The 18,564-nt window shown below is 42.3% G+C and overlaps 3 long non-coding RNA genes across 6 annotated transcripts; all 3 read left to right on the top strand.

Annotated features, from left to right (window-relative positions):
* Positions 1 to 6,481: 6,481 nt before the first annotated feature.
* On the top strand, positions 6,482 to 7,623 carry LOC135347736 (uncharacterized). The gene is made up of 3 exons (XR_010398530.1): positions 6,482 to 6,751; positions 6,886 to 7,047; positions 7,162 to 7,623. It is a non-coding gene; the product is annotated as an uncharacterized LOC135347736 (long non-coding RNA).
* Positions 7,624 to 14,962: 7,339 nt separating this feature from the next.
* LOC135348044 (uncharacterized) lies at positions 14,963 to 15,708 on the top strand. Its single transcript, XR_010398643.1, has 3 exons — positions 14,963 to 15,096; positions 15,280 to 15,584; positions 15,684 to 15,708. It is a non-coding gene; the product is annotated as an uncharacterized LOC135348044 (long non-coding RNA).
* On the top strand, positions 15,705 to 17,705 carry LOC135348041 (uncharacterized). Of its 4 annotated transcripts, none has more exons than XR_010398640.1 (5): positions 15,705 to 15,800; positions 16,269 to 16,445; positions 16,545 to 16,613; positions 16,667 to 16,925; positions 17,191 to 17,705. It is a non-coding gene; the product is annotated as an uncharacterized LOC135348041 (long non-coding RNA). The 4 variants fall into 4 exon arrangements; XR_010398638.1 differs by having other exon boundaries at positions 15,715 to 15,800; positions 16,058 to 16,445; XR_010398639.1 differs by lacking the exon at positions 15,705 to 15,800 and adding an exon at positions 15,910 to 16,162.
* Positions 17,706 to 18,564: the final 859 nt, after the last annotated feature.

The raw sequence follows: 18,564 nt of genomic DNA on the forward strand, positions 1-18,564 counted from the left end.
TGTGGATTATCGCCAGCGGAACTACTGATGGGAAGACGACTCCGGTCTAACATTCCCCAAACAATTGGAACTCTTACTCCACAATGGCCACATCTGGAAGACTTCCGAGTTGCAAACGCAGAGTTAAAACAGAAACAGAAATCGAACTACGATTCACGTCACGGTGCAAGACCACTTGCTGACATTCCCCACTTGCTGACATTCCCAATGATACCCAAGTCTGGGTGACAACATCTGGTACTCAGGCACCAGGACAAGTTACTGCTCATGCGGACACCCCGAGATCATACCTGGTGACCACCCCAACCGGAGTGATCCGTCGAAACCGAACTCACCTGACAGTGAACCCTGATACGCAATCTGTCGATACCCCGGATGATCACGATCGAAGCCCGATTATGACTAGATCACGTACGGGCGGGCACACGAGTCACCCCCCCCAATAGACTTTAAGGCTTTGATTGCCGGGAAAGGGAGATGTGACATAACTGACTATTATTAGATAGTATTACATCATGTGTTCTATATTTAACATCTATATATGATTACTGTATGTTAAGTTTTGTTCAGTTCTGAATATTATTATTATTGCTAAAGCTATAATACCACAGTCAATATGGATCCTTTTCCATGGGCTGTTTGGCCAAACCCAAGGATGGAGTGGTGCTTGTTCCTGGCACGATAGGCACGCTTTTGCTTGGTTTTTGATGTTTTTATCGAGTCCACTCTACCACACGTAACTGCGGGCAATAGCCTTCATTCGGGACATTCCAGGGTGGTTCTCGTCTTTGCATGCAGGTTCTGTGGAATGATTGTGCAAATTCCCCACATCAAGCAACCACTTTCGATGCCAATTTCAAAAATGGTTGTAGATCCGGTGTCACTTTCTGTGGGCATTCTGATTTGACATACTTTAACACCTTGCTTAAGGTTGGGTCGGGTCACGTTGGGTAGCCGTCTGCACCTGCTGAGATAGCATCAACTTTACTTGGAAGAGCTGATTCCCTCTTTGCTGATCTGATGCTTTGCTGATCTGATGACCAAGATATTCTACCGACTTGGCCAAAAAGATACATTTCTCCTTCTTCCCGTGTTCCGTAAAAAGTTTTAGGACTTGCTCCAGATTGTGTAGGTGGTCTTCTTCTGTTATCAACAGATCGTCTAAGTAGCAGATAACGTGAGGCACTCCACGTAGGATGGTGTCCATCAGTCTTTGCTGGGGCTGATGCCACGCCAAAAGGAAGTCGGCTGAACTGGTATAACCCTTGATGGGTGTTGATAGTTATCGAGTTCGACCTGTAGATACGCTTGTGACAATTCATGCTTAGTGAAAAGGGAGCCATTTGCTAGTGTTGCAAATGGTTTAGGCAAGGGGTACTGATCAACTTCAAGGTCAAGGTCTTGGTTGATAGTCACTTTATAGTCGCCGCAGAGTCGAAAATGTCCGTCTTTCTTGGGAACTGCGACCAATGGTGCTGCCCAGTCACTGCTAGGTATTTTCTGGATGATACCTTGTTGCTCCATGCGGTCCAATTCATCTCCAATAGCCTCTTTGGTTGCATAAGGAACAGTATGTGGTTTGAAAAACCGAGGAGTAGCATCTGGCCGTACTCTCGTCCTTGAACAATGAATCGTATTCGTGTAACAAATTCTTTAGTGTACCTGCAGGGGGAGATTTGACAGTTGCAATACATTTCCAGTCCAACTGGAGGTACTTCAGCCAATTGCGTCCAAAAAGACTTGGTCCACTTCCAGCAACCACCACAAGCACCACCTGTTCTCCATAATTAACACACACATTAATCTGACCCGTTACCATCATAGCCTCATCTGTATATGTCTTTAGCATAGAGAACTTGGCCTTTCTGGAGATAATAGATATTGCAGCTCCGGTATCGATTTCCATCTTGAGTGGAGTATACTCGATCTTGACTGTAACTGTGATCGGCTGTGTAGAAGGCTCGTAAGTGTCAGCTTCTGAGTCGGTCAATCGGTATGTGTCAGCTTCTGAGTCGGTCGAGCTGTTCCCATCTGGTTCCACTAAGTGAGTTTTGAACCTTCTCTTCTCTGTCTTCTTGAACTGAGAGGGTGGGTTGGAGTGACAGGCTCGTGCTATGTGTCCCTGCTTTCCACATGCTCTGCATCCAGCTGCGGAGTGATTCGACTTTCCACAGCGGTAACAAGGTTGGTTTGGCTGCGGTCTCTTTTTGCTTTGTATGCTCTTGATGGAGTAGTTGCCAAGCCCCAAGCTATCCCAAGGCATTCCCAAGGCGTTATTAGCGGCCATGTATCGATAACCGCACCCATTAATTAATTGCCCTGCAGTGCAAAGGTCGAGGGCGGCAACCGACTGGGCCTATAGATGGGCGTGGCGGGGGCAGGCACTCAAGACAAGTCGATACTTTCGTACTTGTACTTAGCTTAGTTAGCTAGCTGTTTTTTTTTAGTACTTTAGCTGTCTGCTGCGAGATAGCCTTGAGACACATTTGGAAAAGATACTTAGGAAGGTAACAAATGCCACGATCTATGCCAGTCTAGCAAGTATTTTATGTAGAGAACTTAGAGAAGGGCCCTTACTCCCACCCCCACCGTCAGCTCTTGTGTTCTTGCCAATCCCATCTAGGAATGAAGTGAGACATCCAATCTATTATGAGAGCTTACTAGCTGTTATAAGGCGTGCATTTTTTGCATACAGAGGGCCGTACTGTTTGGACCTTGTAGGTAGGCTTTACCAGCCACCTGTTGGGTCTTGTAGGCAGGATACGATGTCCTCTCTACTTCAAACTTCCGTATAAAAAGTGTCAGCATAAGTATTTTGTACATGTAACCATGCACGTGCAATTTTCCAAGGGGGGGGGGCACGCTCATGAGTTCGCGAGTGTAATTGGGTCACTATTTTGCACCAGCTGATTTCATTGGGGACTATACTCACCTCGACAAGAAGCTGCTTTGCTGTCGCAACTCCTCACAAATGGCCTGTCTGCATGCGTGTATTGAGCACTATATATACATACAATTACAATAGCATGTATGTCGTGTATGTCGTGTAAATTCCAGGCAGGCAGTCAAAAGTCGTAATTATAAAACACACGTAGCATTGGAATACTCGCCAGACTGTGTTCCAGACTGTGTTATACAAATAACCTGTATAACTTTTATTAGAGAATACCAAATGCATGCACACAGAATTTGATTATAATTATCATGGCACAAAGGCCAAGATGTATACACAGGACTCTCAGTAATGCTACACGGAGGAGGTACTTGGCTTTACAAAGCTTAGTTAGTCAAGTTACTAAGATAACAGCTATGCCCCAAGCCTGCTCTACCCTACATGACCTGACAGCATGCAGAGTGGTATAGTCGGCTAGTGCTAGATCTATACCTATATATACAAGCTCACCTTGTACTGCTTGAGCCTTCGCCGCTTGACTCAGTCCAAGAGGCTTGTTGTAGCCTCGACTCGAGCCCGCCTTTCTCAGCGGCCTGGAATCGAGGACAATTGCGTGAAGCAGATCTGCTAATTCACATGAATAAATAGATTATCAGAACGTACACAAGAACATTTGTATCAATTACTAGATGTGTGTACACAGACAGAACGATTATCAGAACGTACACAACAACGTACAACAACGTACACAACAACGTTTGTCAGATTAGCTACAACGTAAATTCTAGACAGGCCGTTCTAATTATACATGTGAGGTTAAAGGTCATCATAAAAATACTGAAACTAATGGTATTAGCTGTGGAATTCACCCGCTTCACACGGTATTTCCGGGCTATTACAGGTATTACCCGTGTACTGTCGGGTCTAGGTATAATAGGATGACATCATCCATCTAGGACCAAGCAATTTCCATGGCTACTATAGATACTGGCTACTATAGATACAGTAGTTGCCTGTGACCACGTGGCCAAATCCAGTGAATATAGGCATGCACTAGATATACTATAGGCAAGCTAAGGTAGAGTTCAGTGATGAAGAAAAGGGGAAGGAAAAGGAAGAGCTGTTGAAAGCATTCGAGGGGGGTATGAACAGTGTGTCTAAAGATAGACTCCCTAAAATTCAGGAGCTAGCTCGTGCCCTACATCAAGGTTTGTATTTGGACCCGTAATACCTCGATTTAAAGCATAGATTCATAGATTTTAAGCCAGACACTTTTTCTTTTGGAGGTTGAAAATTATGTTGAAGTCCTGGTGTCACATATTTAGAGGGTCGCATCTAATTGGAGCCGGAGGTAGCTCTACAGACTATACTTGCCTCAACCGCCTTAAAACACTAGTTCCAGTGGGCTGCTAGGGTGTGGCTAAATTTACCTCCATTTAGGACGCGACAAAAAAAATATTGTCAACACAGTCGCTACTTTTAGAGGTCGCATATTTGGAGGGTCGCTCACACACACACACACACACACACACACACACACACACACCACACACATACTCTCCTCCCTCCACACACACACGCCACACACACACACTCCCCTCCCTTCCCTCCACACACAATCGAGGTCTCACGGTACTATGTTTTTGCTTATTACAGTCTCACTACGATCTGTCTTTTACCTCATTGCCTTACATTTTGCGTTTACACGCAGTAGCCTAACCTTGCAGTGTAAACACTAACTGGCTTAACAAAGTCAAATACTTTGTGTTCCTGTGACGATTTGCTCGGTGTCCCAAATAACACTCTAGTGTTTCAGAAAATGGGGGTGCCATAGTGTCGAACTAGTGATACTAAACACTGTATGTGCACAAAGTAGCACGTGATAAAGTATTGTAGTAATCTCCTAGTAAATGTTAACTGTGACGTTTTTTTAGGGGTGTGGTAATCGAACAATTCTAGCTAGTTGTTCGCGTTCAACGTTTAGAGCTGCACACTGCACACTGATAGGAGACGATCTCTTCACAAAAAACGTCTCCTCTTTACTCACTATTACAACTTCTGTGCGTTGCGTCAAACGTCCGAGTTGCTCACGTGCAATTGACAGGATGTCACGTTACTTTGTGCACAGTGTTTGTAGAAGTATCAGTAAGTTTGACACTCTTCTCTTCTTATGCACTCTTGGTTTGATATTAGGCTGACGGTCCATATTCCCATCGTTGTGTTAAATAAATATATATGAAAGTAACATGACATGTACATGGGGGTCGGGGGTCTTTTGCGCCCTCTGTTTTCACTGTTGTTAGCTTGCTCTAGCTCTTTCTCAACGTTATAATTATTGTTCCCACAATAGTGTACGAATACAGTGTAATAATTATAGTAATATAAAATTATATCATTACGATATGTGCAAACAGACGATATGTGCAAACAGACATTATTCTGGTCAGCTCTGTAATACTCGCTACTATGGGGGACGTCCGATCAGGTTATATTATGTATACGGCACGTTTAGGTGTATACTAGGCTAGCAGTATTCATCATTCCCCACGGTCTCTCATGCTCCTATAAGGATAAGGTCTCAATTTGCTCAGACACTGGATTGAAGTGTCTGCTATAATACAGAAGAGTTTCATATTTCAGACATGGGATCCTCTCATCAGCTTCAGTGCCTCACTCCAGAATTTTGTGTTACAGTAGTGTTTCTGTTAGTGAAATTAAGGGTGATGCATAAATATCTAAGTAATGTTTGGTGGTATACACAATTTGAATTAGCCTGAGTATATAATATTAATAAGCCCATGCTTATTATGTTGCAGAATTGGATTGGAAATGAGCGATCTCGTAGAAAGAGAAGCCCAAAAGCTCAGGGCCCCCAACTGCTATAACCTTTTTACACGAGAATTTTTTCAGTCTGCCGGTAAGTGCAATAGTACAAGTTATTATGATTTTGAATAGGATCGCAGCATCTGAACAATTTCGTGGCTGATTTTGGTACGTGTATTTCACATCCTTCATTATAATAATTATAATAATACTTTCAGGGCAAATAATTAGCCACCTGAGAGGTGTGGTGGTGTCTGTTAGGTGGTGGTGTCTGTTAGTAGGTACGTGAAGTCAGGATGGACTGTCACAGCAAATTAAAACCTGTTTGCATGTACTGTACGTATACAAACACATGTGTCATGTGTAGACGCATACATCTTACTTGTAAATGCATGACATGTACGTATGTGTACCCATGCTGTACCCATCTGCCCACGCTTAACACACATCCCACCCACATTATTCACTCACAACAGAAGGTACGGCAATCTCTGATCTGGGAGAGAAGAATCGTGCGGCACTTAATCAAGATGAAAGGGGGAGGTATGAACAACTTGCTGCTCAGATTCCCACCGAGTCATCTGCTCCTGGACCAAGCACCCACCATGACAAGTGGCATGAAACACAAAGGGCAATTTGCAAGGAAATGTAAGTGGTATCTGTACATACACTCAAAACAACTTGTTATTCTTATCCAGAAAAAGTATAATTATAATAGCAAAGTCCACATAATAGCAAAGTCCACTTGTGTGCGTGTGTGTGCGTGTGTGCGTGTGTGTGTGTCGCATGCATGTGCATTTTTATCGCTTGCATTGAATGCAGTGTGATTGGGCAGAAAAATTCGATGTCCATGTTATGTACATTGTGTGCAATGACTATGTGGGAGGTACTTGGAATCTAATCCGCACATCCCCACATCGTTCTTAATATCAACTAAATCCGATATGCTAAAATTTGATCATTATAATTATGATAATGGTACTAATAGCAGGGAATTAAGAGTGTTGGTTCAGCAGCAGCTTAATGCTAAATATTGTGAGTTATCAAACCCGGTATCCGGTAGAAGTAACTAAGAAGTAACTACAATGTGCACATGTGTGTAGTATACATAATTATGTACTGTGACATTAGAGTAGTACATGTACAAGTATGTTTGGAACGTCTGTCAGCTCTTGCTGTTGGAGATTCACAAGCAAGGGTACCATACAAAGCCCTTAAACCCCAGCACGTCATTGGATTGCCTCCTGGGATATCTCTGACCCATCCTTCAAATTTATCTCAGTCTAATCTGGAAGCTGTTTACAATAGCTTGTCTTCCATCAAGTTTGTTGGTATGTGTTTTTGAATTTACATTGTATACTTACATGTAAAATAATGTCTTAATAAGAAAAGACTCTTTCTTGTTCCATACTCCCATACTCTTACGGTAGTGCTTTTTATTCCAGGTGTGCCATTGTACACTGAGACTGAACACTCCTACTGTAGAGGCTCAAGCAACACACGTGTACGACAGTCTAGCGGTACACAACTTTGTCAAAAAAAGGGGCTGAGGATGACATTGTATTAAATGTGACTCAGAGACAACATCAAACTGTATTTTTGGTGCGACTGTTCAACTTCTCTCCGAGTCGTAGGGTGCACTGCCATGACATCCCTGACGGCTTTATTCGAGTGACTGTGAGCAAGATCAATCCTGGCACAAAGCCATTGGTGAGAGGGACCGATGAAGACTTAGCATTACAGCATGGCCTTTGACTCGTAAATTGACTCGTAAAACATAGTTTACCTCCGAATTTATGATTAGTGTATGTAACATTTGCAACCTGATTTCTAATTGAGTGATGTTGTGATACCAAAAATTATTGTTATGATCTGAATTAATTCTGAAAATCCTATACTACCTATACTAACTATGCTCCCAAAATTCACATAAACTTGAACATTAGCATAGACAAAGCAGTATCCGAAATTCGAAATAAAGTTTGAAATAGCAAGAGAAAAAACACATTATAGCTTCATTGCCTTTTTTTCGGGATTATTCAAGTCTCCACCTAAAGGCGTTTCCACTTCATCTTCCTATCATCACTCGTATAAAGCACTAACCGTACTCGGCAGTCTCGTGAGTTCAGCTCAACCTGGCATATTTTCGTTGTATTTCATTTGATTGCCAACAGCATTCGTGAACGGGAGTGAGAGGATTACACACAAAATTTCTATCGCTGGTAGCGGCTTCAACTGTATTTTGAAGGAGTGATCCCTGCTGATACTTAAACTGTTCCAAAATTGGAAGAAATTCATTGACATACTCGGTTCGGTAGGCCATTTGCTTGGAATGTAAGCGCTCATATCTAGAAATTACCATTCGTATGAAAAGAACCCATTATTCCATTGAAACGTTCGTAAGCGAACAACCAGAATGCATACAACCAGAATGCATACACCGGTCCGAAATCTTTAGCACAGTCTGCTAGGTGGCAATGGAGATGTAAGTTGATCGTACACTTTTCTTTACCGTAAAGAGAAGAATATAAAGCTCCAACAAATGATTTACACGTTTCCTTAGAGATTTCAGGTCACAAAATGCATCTTTTTTTCCTGTGCTAATGGTCCGGAGTCTGGATCTGACGAAGAAACCTTCTCGGTACGTAATGCTTGATTATTATGAAGCTAATATTATTGTTTCGAAAGAGTATCTATGTACTACCGTATAGCGGGTATATTTCGAGGGTATAAATTTTCGTATAAATTTTCGCAGATTGAAGACACATACACGCCAGAAAGAGATAGCTTGATGCTTCGGATGAAAATATATCACCTGTTTTAAATTGCATGGAGTTCCAAAATTTTTATGTGAAAGGTTTGTGGGTAATCGCTGTCACATGGTATATGGAACACCCTTGTAAAGTATGTCCTTCTCAAGTTTGGTCATGCGTGCAGCGTTCTAAAATTGATTTGATACCAATTACAAGTTTTATATCTCGAGCTGTAGCTTTGGGAGAATATCTGGAAGCATGCCAGTAATTATTGCCACACCAGTTGAGACACATTAATTAATATACACTCAGAATAATTGTTTCAAATTCACATATAATTATATATAGTTCATATAAATTATCATTACAGGAGTGTCTCTGTCAAAAGCATGCATTGTCAAAAGCATGCATATGCATATAATATTATTATATTCATGACCAATTATTATAATTAATTGTTGAACGTACACATTACATTTTTATAGTAGGGTATATACTGGACTTTGCAGCAACACAGCTAAAGGATTAGAGCGTTGTGCGTTCCTTATATGGAGCAACAAAATTATTGTAGTAAACCCACAGATCAGAGACCACAGATATGATTATGCTAAAAATGCTAGCATGTGTCACTGCAAGCAGCAGCTGGTTTATAAGTTAGCAATGGATAACTACTTTTTTTCAAGCTATGCTCCAGCATGGAATGTTTCTTCTTATCCTCCGACACAAGTAGATGATCCTCCAACACCATTAGAAAGCCAACACCATTAGAAAGAAACTCTGAAGACTCCTACTCCTACACAATTCGAATTATCAACCCAAAGAAGAAAAGTAGCTACAAGACATTGACTTGGCATGATGTCAAACAAGTATTTAACTCGGTGTTAAGCCTCAAGGCTAAGATTGCTGAGTTTTACCCCAATGAAGTTGCAGATGATTTGAGCTTTCAAGTAGGCTACTATCATGGCAGAGGTAGCAACAAGCGATGGCTGTTGGAAGACAGAGATGTGTCAGAAATGTATAAGAATATTGACAAGAAGAGTGTAACTTTGTGGTGTGAAGGGAGACCTATCAGTATAGATGAAAGTGAACCACCACCAAAGAAGCAAAGAACCAAACGTGACCTTGTTGAAGATGAAGTAGATGACATCATGAAAACCTTGAAGGAAAAGCATGAACTGCGGCTTTGGGCACGATTAATTCATTCTGGACATCATGATAATTATGACGTTCCTCCAAATATACCCCTTATAACCGGCTCACCCAACCCAACAAAGGGAAAAAAGGAGAGCATCAGCACCATGTCTGATGCTTTTACTGGGGCAGCCAACGCAATAGCCAGTGCACTGATCCAGCTCAACTGTTTCACCAATGAAAACTGCTCAGCTTAGAAGAAGCTGTCTGGAAGAGCTGTTTGAAGATCATGTTCTCTCAGAAGAATTTGCTGAGCAGAAAAAGAACATTTTGTCATCACTTAAATCTGCTTCACATTTATACCAAGATAGTTGTATATCCTGAAAAGAACAGAAAAGAACACTTGACAACACATATTTATCTCTTTCATGACTTTCATGAACTGATTCGCATCACTGATTTGACATCACAATACATTATACATTAATATTTTCATGATTATGTTGGCTAGAGAGTAATGAGCACGACACAGTTGGACAGCTAGAAAGTTAGACACAAGACAAAAGCACATGGACGGACGGACACACAGCTATAAATAGACAAGCTATAAATAGAAGAGACACGCAGGCCTCCTTACAATAGAACAATAGAACAAAAGCACACATACAGGAAACAGTTAAGGGCTAATCATACATTCCTAACAAACACCATAGTAACTAACTAATAAGAATAAGTACAAGTGTTAAGTTTTTACAATACTCCTCCTCACTTACTTATTCAGTGTTCAACTACTCCGGACTTCTTACGGAGCTTACAAAAGGTTTCTCGACTTAGTCCTTTAGTTAGGAAATCTGCAGTCATCTCACTTGTTGGACAATACTCAAGGGTGATATTTCCTAGAGTCACTTGTTCTCGAATATAGTGATGCTTGATGTATATGTGTTTGGCACGACCGTGAAATTGGGGATTTTTGGTCATGGCTATCGCTGATTGATTGTCTTCAAAAATCAATGTTGGCGTTTCAGGTCCACTTCCAAGCTCGGTCATGAGTTGTCTCAACCAGACAGACTCCTGGGCGGCACTAGACAGTGCAACATATTCTGCCTCGGCGGTGGAGAGTGCCACACATTTCTGCTTTTTGCTGCTCCATGAAACTGCTCCGCCGTTTAGCATAAACACGTAGCCTGATGTAGACTTTCGATCATTTACATCGCCTGCCCAATCTGCGTCACTGAAGCCAATTCATTCTTTGGATCCTTCCTGTTTGTATAAGATCCCATGCCCGACAGTTCCTCTGAGATACCTAAGCAATCGTTTCAAGGCTGTCCAGTGCTCTTTTGTCGGTTTACTAGAGAATCTTGCCAGACTGCTGACAGCGTATGAGATGTCTGGTCTTGTGTTGATGGACAGATACATCAGGCTCCCAATGGCAGATTGAAACTGCGGTTGGTCAATACCGTCTTCGTTTTCAGCTGCTTGGGTGAGTTTGGAGCTGATGTCAACTGGAGTGCTCACTGGCTTAGAATCTTGCATTTCAAAATTCTTTAGGAGACTCTCAGTATAAGCTGGTTGCCCAATCCAGAGAGATCCAGCCTTCTCGTTCTGCTCGACTTTTATTCCAAGGAAATAGTTTAGAGCTTTCAAGTCCTTGATGTTGAACTTTTTCGCAAGAGCTTTCTTCTCCTGCTCGAGTTTCGATTCTGTTTTTGCTGCCAGTATTATGTCATCGACATACACACCCATATAGACCATTTCTTCACCTTTTCCTTTGTAGTAGATGCATGGGTCACCATTGACTAAATCCCATTTGTTTCAGGTGAGAATCGAGAGCGACATTCCAACACCTGGGCGACTGCTTGAGTCCATATATGCTTTTGTTGAGCTTGCATACCAGGTGCTCTTTTCCTTTAGTAGCAAAGCCTTCCGGTTGTCGCATAAAAACCTCCTCCTCAAGGGTGCCGTTCAAGAGTGCGGTGGTGACATCAATCTGGTGGAGTTTTAGGCCGTATTGGACTGAGAGGGCGAAGAGAGCACGTAGAGATTCTTGTCTCACGACTGTCTCGTCATAATCTGTCCCGTACTTTTGGGTATAACCTTGAGCGACCAGTCTTGCTTTGTATCTCACAACAGATCCGTCAGCTCCTGTTTTCACCTTGAAAACCCACTTGCTCCCAACTGTTTTTCTATCAGGTGGAAGGTCGACCAGGTCCCAAACTTCGTTCTCTTTCAGCGACCTCATCTCAGACTCCATTGCTCCTTTCCATTTTGATTCGTCAGGACTAGAGGTAGCCTCTCGAAATGATGTGGGAGTTTCTGACAGGTTGCATTCCACTCTGCCATAGTAGTCAGGTTTTCGCGTTTGTCTCGTTGACCTGCGAATTTCGTCTGGTACAGTAGGACTTCTAGTCTGTGTGTCCACTTGAGTTTCTGGTTCCGTTTCAGGCTCTTGGGTGCTAGACAGATCGAGGATCAATTGGTAATCACCATTAGTGTTCATATCACTTGTAGCACCTTCTGCAGGTTTTTCTGCTTGCTACATCCATGCCACAACTCGTATGGGGTCTTGTTGTCATCGATGACTCTGGTTGGGCTCCGGTTCTTTAAGTAGACGGCTGTAGACACTGCCTCAGCCCAAAACTTGTTCGGTAGTTTGGCATCAATCAACATGGAACGTGACATTTCAACAAGAGTGCGATTTAGTCTCTCGGACACCCCATTTTGTTCCGGTGTCTTGGGTACGGTCAGTTCATGTCGTATTCCTTCGCTCTTGAGATAGTTTGTGAATTGAGTTGAGGTGTACTCGCCACCATTATCCGTTCTCAGTGTTTTCACTTTGTTCTTGCTCGATTTCTCAACAAGTGCCTTCCACTTCACGAAACAGTCGAACACTTGATCCTTGGTTTTGAGTATGTACACCCAGGAGTACCTTGACTTGTCGTCAGTGAAGGTAAGGAAATACTGACCTCCTCCTAGGGATTTCTCACTGATTTTCCCACAAACATCTGAGTGGACTAGTTCAAGTGTCTCTTTCGATTGTCTCTTTGACCTGTTGAACGGGGTTCGGTGTTGTTTTCCTCCAATACACGTTTCACAGAAGCCAATGTTGTTTGACGTGTTGTAATCAAAATCTTCTATTAGTTGATTCTTTGCAATCTTTTGGAGGTTCTGTTCACCAATGTGTCCGTACCTTCTGTACCATAATCGCTCTTTGTTATTCTCCGCCAGGTGGACTGTTTGGGTCTTTCGACAATGCTCGACATAGTATAGGTTTCCGACCCTGGTAGCAAACAGGATCACCTTTCCTTCTTTATTCAAGATTTCACACCCGGACTTGTCGAACTTCGTGACTTTTCCCGCATGAGAAGCCTTTGACACGCTTAAGAGGCTGTACGAGAGATCTGGGACGAATAGCACATCGTTCAGGTTACATTTCTTGGTACTGCCGTCTGGCAAGAGTGTCTCCAGTGTCACCGTACCTTCGGCTTTCGCTTGTAATGGGTGTCCATCACCGAGAGTTACTTCTTGCGGCGTTTCCAGAAATTGAATTTCGCTGAAGAGTTCTTTGTCGTTACACATGTGGCATGTGGCCCCTGAATCGACAATCCAGTTACCTCTTGAAGCAGCAGACAACGCATGAGTTGTTACTAGGGCCTCGCTATCGCTCTCTGGGCTCGCTTCATCCGTTTTTGCGGTGCTAGCTGATTCACCTTGTTTGGTCTGTGCCTCCTGAGTCGCTAAAAACTTTCTGCAATCACGTTTAAAGTGTCCAGGTTTCTTGCAAAAGTGGCAGGTTAGTGGTGGTTTCCTACCCTTCCTTTGACCATTAGCAGCAAGTGCTCTTCGTCCGTCACTTGCAGGTAACTTTTCCTTGAGTTTTCGTTCCTCGTGCAAAAGTCTTTCTGTGACAAGTTCCCATTTTGGAACATTCTCCGACTGTGCTTCTAGTGCAGTGACCAGCACATTATACGATGTAGGCAAACCAGCAAGCAGGTGCACCACTCGGTCTTCTTCAGTTACAGGGTCACCAATGACCGCAAGTTCTTCGAACAACTCTGTCATAGTCTTTATATGCTCGTGGACAGGCTCTCCGTCTCTTAGCTTCAATGAGAAAAGCCTTCTTCTGAGTTGCAGCTTGTTGGACCATGTTTTTCTCTGAAATTGATCCTGTAGCCTTCTCCACACTTCGGTAGGGTCTTCCGGATCTCCAAGCAAATACAGCAGTGTCGGGTCTACGCCGAGCACAATTATTGCCAAAGCACTGTCCTTCCTCGACATGTACTTCGCAAGGGCTTCTGCATTGCCTTCATCTGGTGCTACTTCTGTTCCACTTACTATCCCCCAGAGACCGTCTTTCATCAGTGCCATTCTGCACTGAATCTTCCAGGTAGGATAGTTCTTTCCGTTTAGTGGTGCGATCGAAACCTTGACATTCGCCATACCAGTTGATGAGACTTTTGTAGACTATAGTTGCTAGTAGAGTCGATTCGTTCGATTGAGTTCTTATAGTTCTTTCTAGCTATATCAGTCCTGGGCCCATAACCTGTTGGCTAGAGAGTAATCAGCACGACACAGTTGGACAGCTAGAAAGTTAGACACAAGACAAAAGCACATGGACGGACGGACACACAGCTATAAATAGACAAGCTATAAATAGAAGAGACACGCAGGGCCTCCTTACAATAGAACAATAGAACAAAAGCACACATACAGGAAACAGTTAAGGGCTAATCATACATTCCTAACAAACACCATAGTAACTAACTAATAAGAATAAGTACAAGTGTTAAGTTTTTACAATAGATTACGTATATCCTGCATGCCTTATCCATTGTGAACAATCATGTACAGATATGCTGTTCATAGCTGCTAAAACGACTGTTTCTGTGGCAAGATAGTCCAATGATTCCTCGTTTGCTTTGAGTACCAATTTCAATTTGGAGAAGCTTTCTTCTATTGGATTTAGGTCTGGGCTATATGGTGGAAGAAATTGTACTATAGCTCCAGTAGAACGTATGGCCTGTACAACTGTGTCCACATGATGAATGCTACAATTGTCCAGTACCACCACACTGTTAGAGTTCGTTCCATTAAATGGTTGTAATTTGCTAGCTAGAGAGTTAGTGATAAAGTCCTCGAATGTCACCGCTGTTTCACAACAATGAAAATTCACCACTTAGTTTATCAGGATGTAGTACATGATTATGACAAGATAATACATTCCACCAAACCACAAACCTGTGGAAGTTGGGGGCTGTTTTAGAGCATCCCATTGTGGAGGGGGGGTTCCAAAGTATGTGAAAAATGTGACTGTGTGGAAGTATAGAGCATATGCTTTCCCTAGATACCAGTTTGATAAAAATTGATCAATCCCAGCACAAGCTGTATTGGTTTGTACAAGTACATCATTGTAGACGTCATGTGAGGTGTCTTTGGCAAAAAAGTACCACTGCCGGAGAATGTGTTTCGCAAGACTAGCAACCGTTACTATTTGAAAAGGTAAGCTCTTAGGTACCTATTGATAGGCGACTTAAATGGGACAAAATTTTTGTAAGTGAGTTTTAACTATTTCAAAGCAACACTTTTTAACATGTATTTTCTTGTCTGTACACGTACACAATCATGTTGTAGAGGAATCAAATAAATAAAATCAGTTATCGTTCTTCTTTTGCCTCTTTACAGGTGGAGGTCTGCATGCAATGGTGGATGGTGCTATGTAAACATAGTGCTGTTTCATCATACATCGGAGCCTCTCCACACCATTTGGAATGTTGCGATATGTAACTTTTAAATTGTTAAAATAGGCGTGGATCGCCTCAGCCCCTTGCTCTCCCATGAGTCCTATTCCCACCTGCCACTGGTCCAGCCAATCAACCACATGCTTCTCTAGCATGTGCATCTTTGGTATGACGGTTGCTTGAGGAAATTGCTCCCGATAAAATGTCATAAAGGTGGAGATGTGAGTACCTTTGGAGTAAATTTACATGGTACGTTGTCATTTTACACAATTTAAATTTACCTAGGGAAGCAATTTCCTCCTGTGTGATCATATTTTGATTATATATATTGTGACACTTGCTGAATAGAGTTAGGGTGACACAAAACTTGCACTCTTAACTATGGACGGCTCATAACTGCTTGCTCTGAGTACAACGGCATTGCAGAGTTTCTGAATGTTCCTCACCTGTAGAGTGATATTCAAAGTAAGTTTGTTTTTAGTTAATAACGTACCTGGAGGGTCCGGTTTACGTGATTTCCCACCACAAACGTGCCACCATAGTACGTTTGTCTCCGAACATTGAAGTCTTCTAGAGCAGCATCTAGAGCCTTAACAAAAGGTCCGTCCTCTCTCTTGTACCCTTTTGCTGTTTTCTCGTTAATCTTAGTCCACTCAGCATCCTAATCCATAATTATGTACATAACTCATCGTCTTAGTTTAATAATAATTATCACTCACAAGCTTCTTCGCGTGCGAAGCTTTCTCCTCAAATTCTGAGCGGAGTGCTGTGAGTCGAGGATCGTCTTCCTCCTCACCTTCACCAAACACACAGAGCAAGGCCACCAGGTCATTGAGTTGAGCCACTTCTTCGTTTACCCTATACATTTATTTTATTGCTTTATGTGTTCCATGTAAATTTAATCACCTGTCTTGAGGGCTCTCTCTCTCACAGAGTCACTCATGAAGTTTGAGTATGAAGGGCCACCCCTCTCGCGACTATCTTCAAACCATGAGACTGCATTGTCAAGCACATGACATTCATCCTCCATCAATTGGAAGAGCCGGTAAAAAATCCCTAAACTTATGTGCAGTCCTGGAGGGCAAACCTGCATTTCCATTTTGGAATAAGGTGGGTGTGAATTAACAATGTAGATCTTACTTGATTCAAAGGGATGCATTTGAAAAAAGGTTCCCGAACACAATTGTTGAAGCTTTTGACGTTCTTTAGGATCCCTCCGGCTGCAATGAAGCTGTGGTGTCAACACATTCTTAATTCCAATGATGACGATGAGAGAAGGTACAATTTAATTAACCAATTAAGAGACTGTGCAAACATTTTATTCTTTTTAGAGTGCACCGGCTTACTTGGCATGAAGGGAAGATACCTGCTGACGAGATCTGGGTCAAGTTGGGTGGAGATAAGGGAGGAGGGAGTTTGTTTTAAGATGGTATTTCAGATATGTAATGTAGAGCATCCTAATTCCCCTGTTAATACCTGTGCTTTTTGTGTTTTTGAGGCTCCCGAGGCTCCCGACAACGTTACCAACTTGAAGATCGCACTACAGAGGTTCGAAGATGAGGTGGACAGCCTACAGAGCAAGACATGGAGGTACTAAGCAGAATATTAAAAACTGAATGTTTTATAATTGTAACGTGTACGAGTATTCCTTAGCGGGGATTATGAGTTCCTGTGTAACATATATGGGCTGTCATGTGCTTCAGGTAAAAGGAATAACTATATACACATACCTTACTTTATGTGAAATTCTGAAATAGTTAGCCATTAGTTTTTACAGTGTACAAACACCACAATACGTGTAAATTTCTGGTGGGGTGCAATGGAACAGTGTCGTACATTTCACCATTGTTTGTAGGAGCAATATCCAGCTTACTCGAATATCCGGTTTCATAGAGAAGATTCCCAAAACAAAATTTCAGTAATGGCTGACCGTGGGTTTACCATAAAAGACCAACTTGAACTTGAGCCGTTGGGTGTTGCTCTGAATATCCCCTCATTCTTGGATGGAAGGAAGCAACTAGATGCAGCCGAAGTTCAAACTCATGTAGAGCGATGTATTGGCCGAATCAATGTATTGGCCGAATCAACCGAATCAAGAACTTTGCCATATTAAGATCTACTCTGCCATTAAGCATGGCACGTATAGCCAACCAAGTTGTGAGCGTGTGTGCCTGGCTGACATCATTGCATTGGTGGCACTCGGTGAAGATCTGAGCAGGAGGGAGGAGGCAGTGACACTGTATATGATTCTGACTACGATGCTGATATTGAACATGATTGTATTTCTGATTGATAATTACGATGCTCAATATTATTTATATAATAGCACTGAATACAGAAATTACGTCAAATTAAGATTTCGCACTTGAACATGAATCGGGCTAACTATTTCAGGAGCAAGGCAGCTATCATAAAAATCAGTTAGACTCAGAACAAGATCTTGCCAGAACTCTTCATATGCTTATCACTTTCTGTGTGAAAACAATAAAATCACACCACAGACACTTGAACTTGACAGTAGTATGGGTGGGTTTTTTCAGTTTAGGTGTATTTGTTGTGTGTATTTGTTGTCTGATCAAGCACGCAGAAAAAAGTTGGGTGTGTACAGGCTTCTTCTGGTGGCATGTTTCGAAAAGAGAATGGACATTTCATGCACCTCCGCTAAGCCAAATGAGTTGCTGGACAATGAATCATACACCACAGAATCAGGTGATGCACCAAGAAATGGATAATCCTCGGATATCACAAAGCCAGATGGACATGTGTACAAATCAAAATTGCCGGCTTCTTTTTTAGATTTTTCATAAATTATTGTTCAAGCGCCTGTTTATTGCCCCAGTCAGCCGTTAGCCGTCTTCGCTTTATTAATCCAAAATATGAAGCGGTCAACCTGTACCTTCGGACGGAGTGTGATTTGCTCTGGTCACGGGTCAATTTTTCGGCTGGCAAATCTCACTCTTTCTTGCAGCTCTTTTTTTGATGGAAGTTCTCCAACTGTGACTGTCATCTAGAGATAGGGAAATAGACAATCCACGTCCTCGAAGTTTAGTAGGGAGTGAGTCATTGGCTGTTTGTTTGTACTCGTCTGGTCTCGGATTAGCCTCGGTTCCAGGCCGATTAAAATACGGCCTGGTACCTATTGCAGGGGTGATAGTGTGCATGCGTTAGTTTATTCTCCAAAATCTGGGGAATCCCCTTTTTCTTTCTCTCATCTATTTTCTATCTTTGT

The sequence above is a fragment of the Halichondria panicea genome, chromosome 14 (genome assembly GCF_963675165.1).
Source record: "Halichondria panicea chromosome 14, odHalPani1.1, whole genome shotgun sequence".
Taxonomy (NCBI): Eukaryota; Metazoa; Porifera; class Demospongiae; order Suberitida; family Halichondriidae; genus Halichondria; species Halichondria panicea.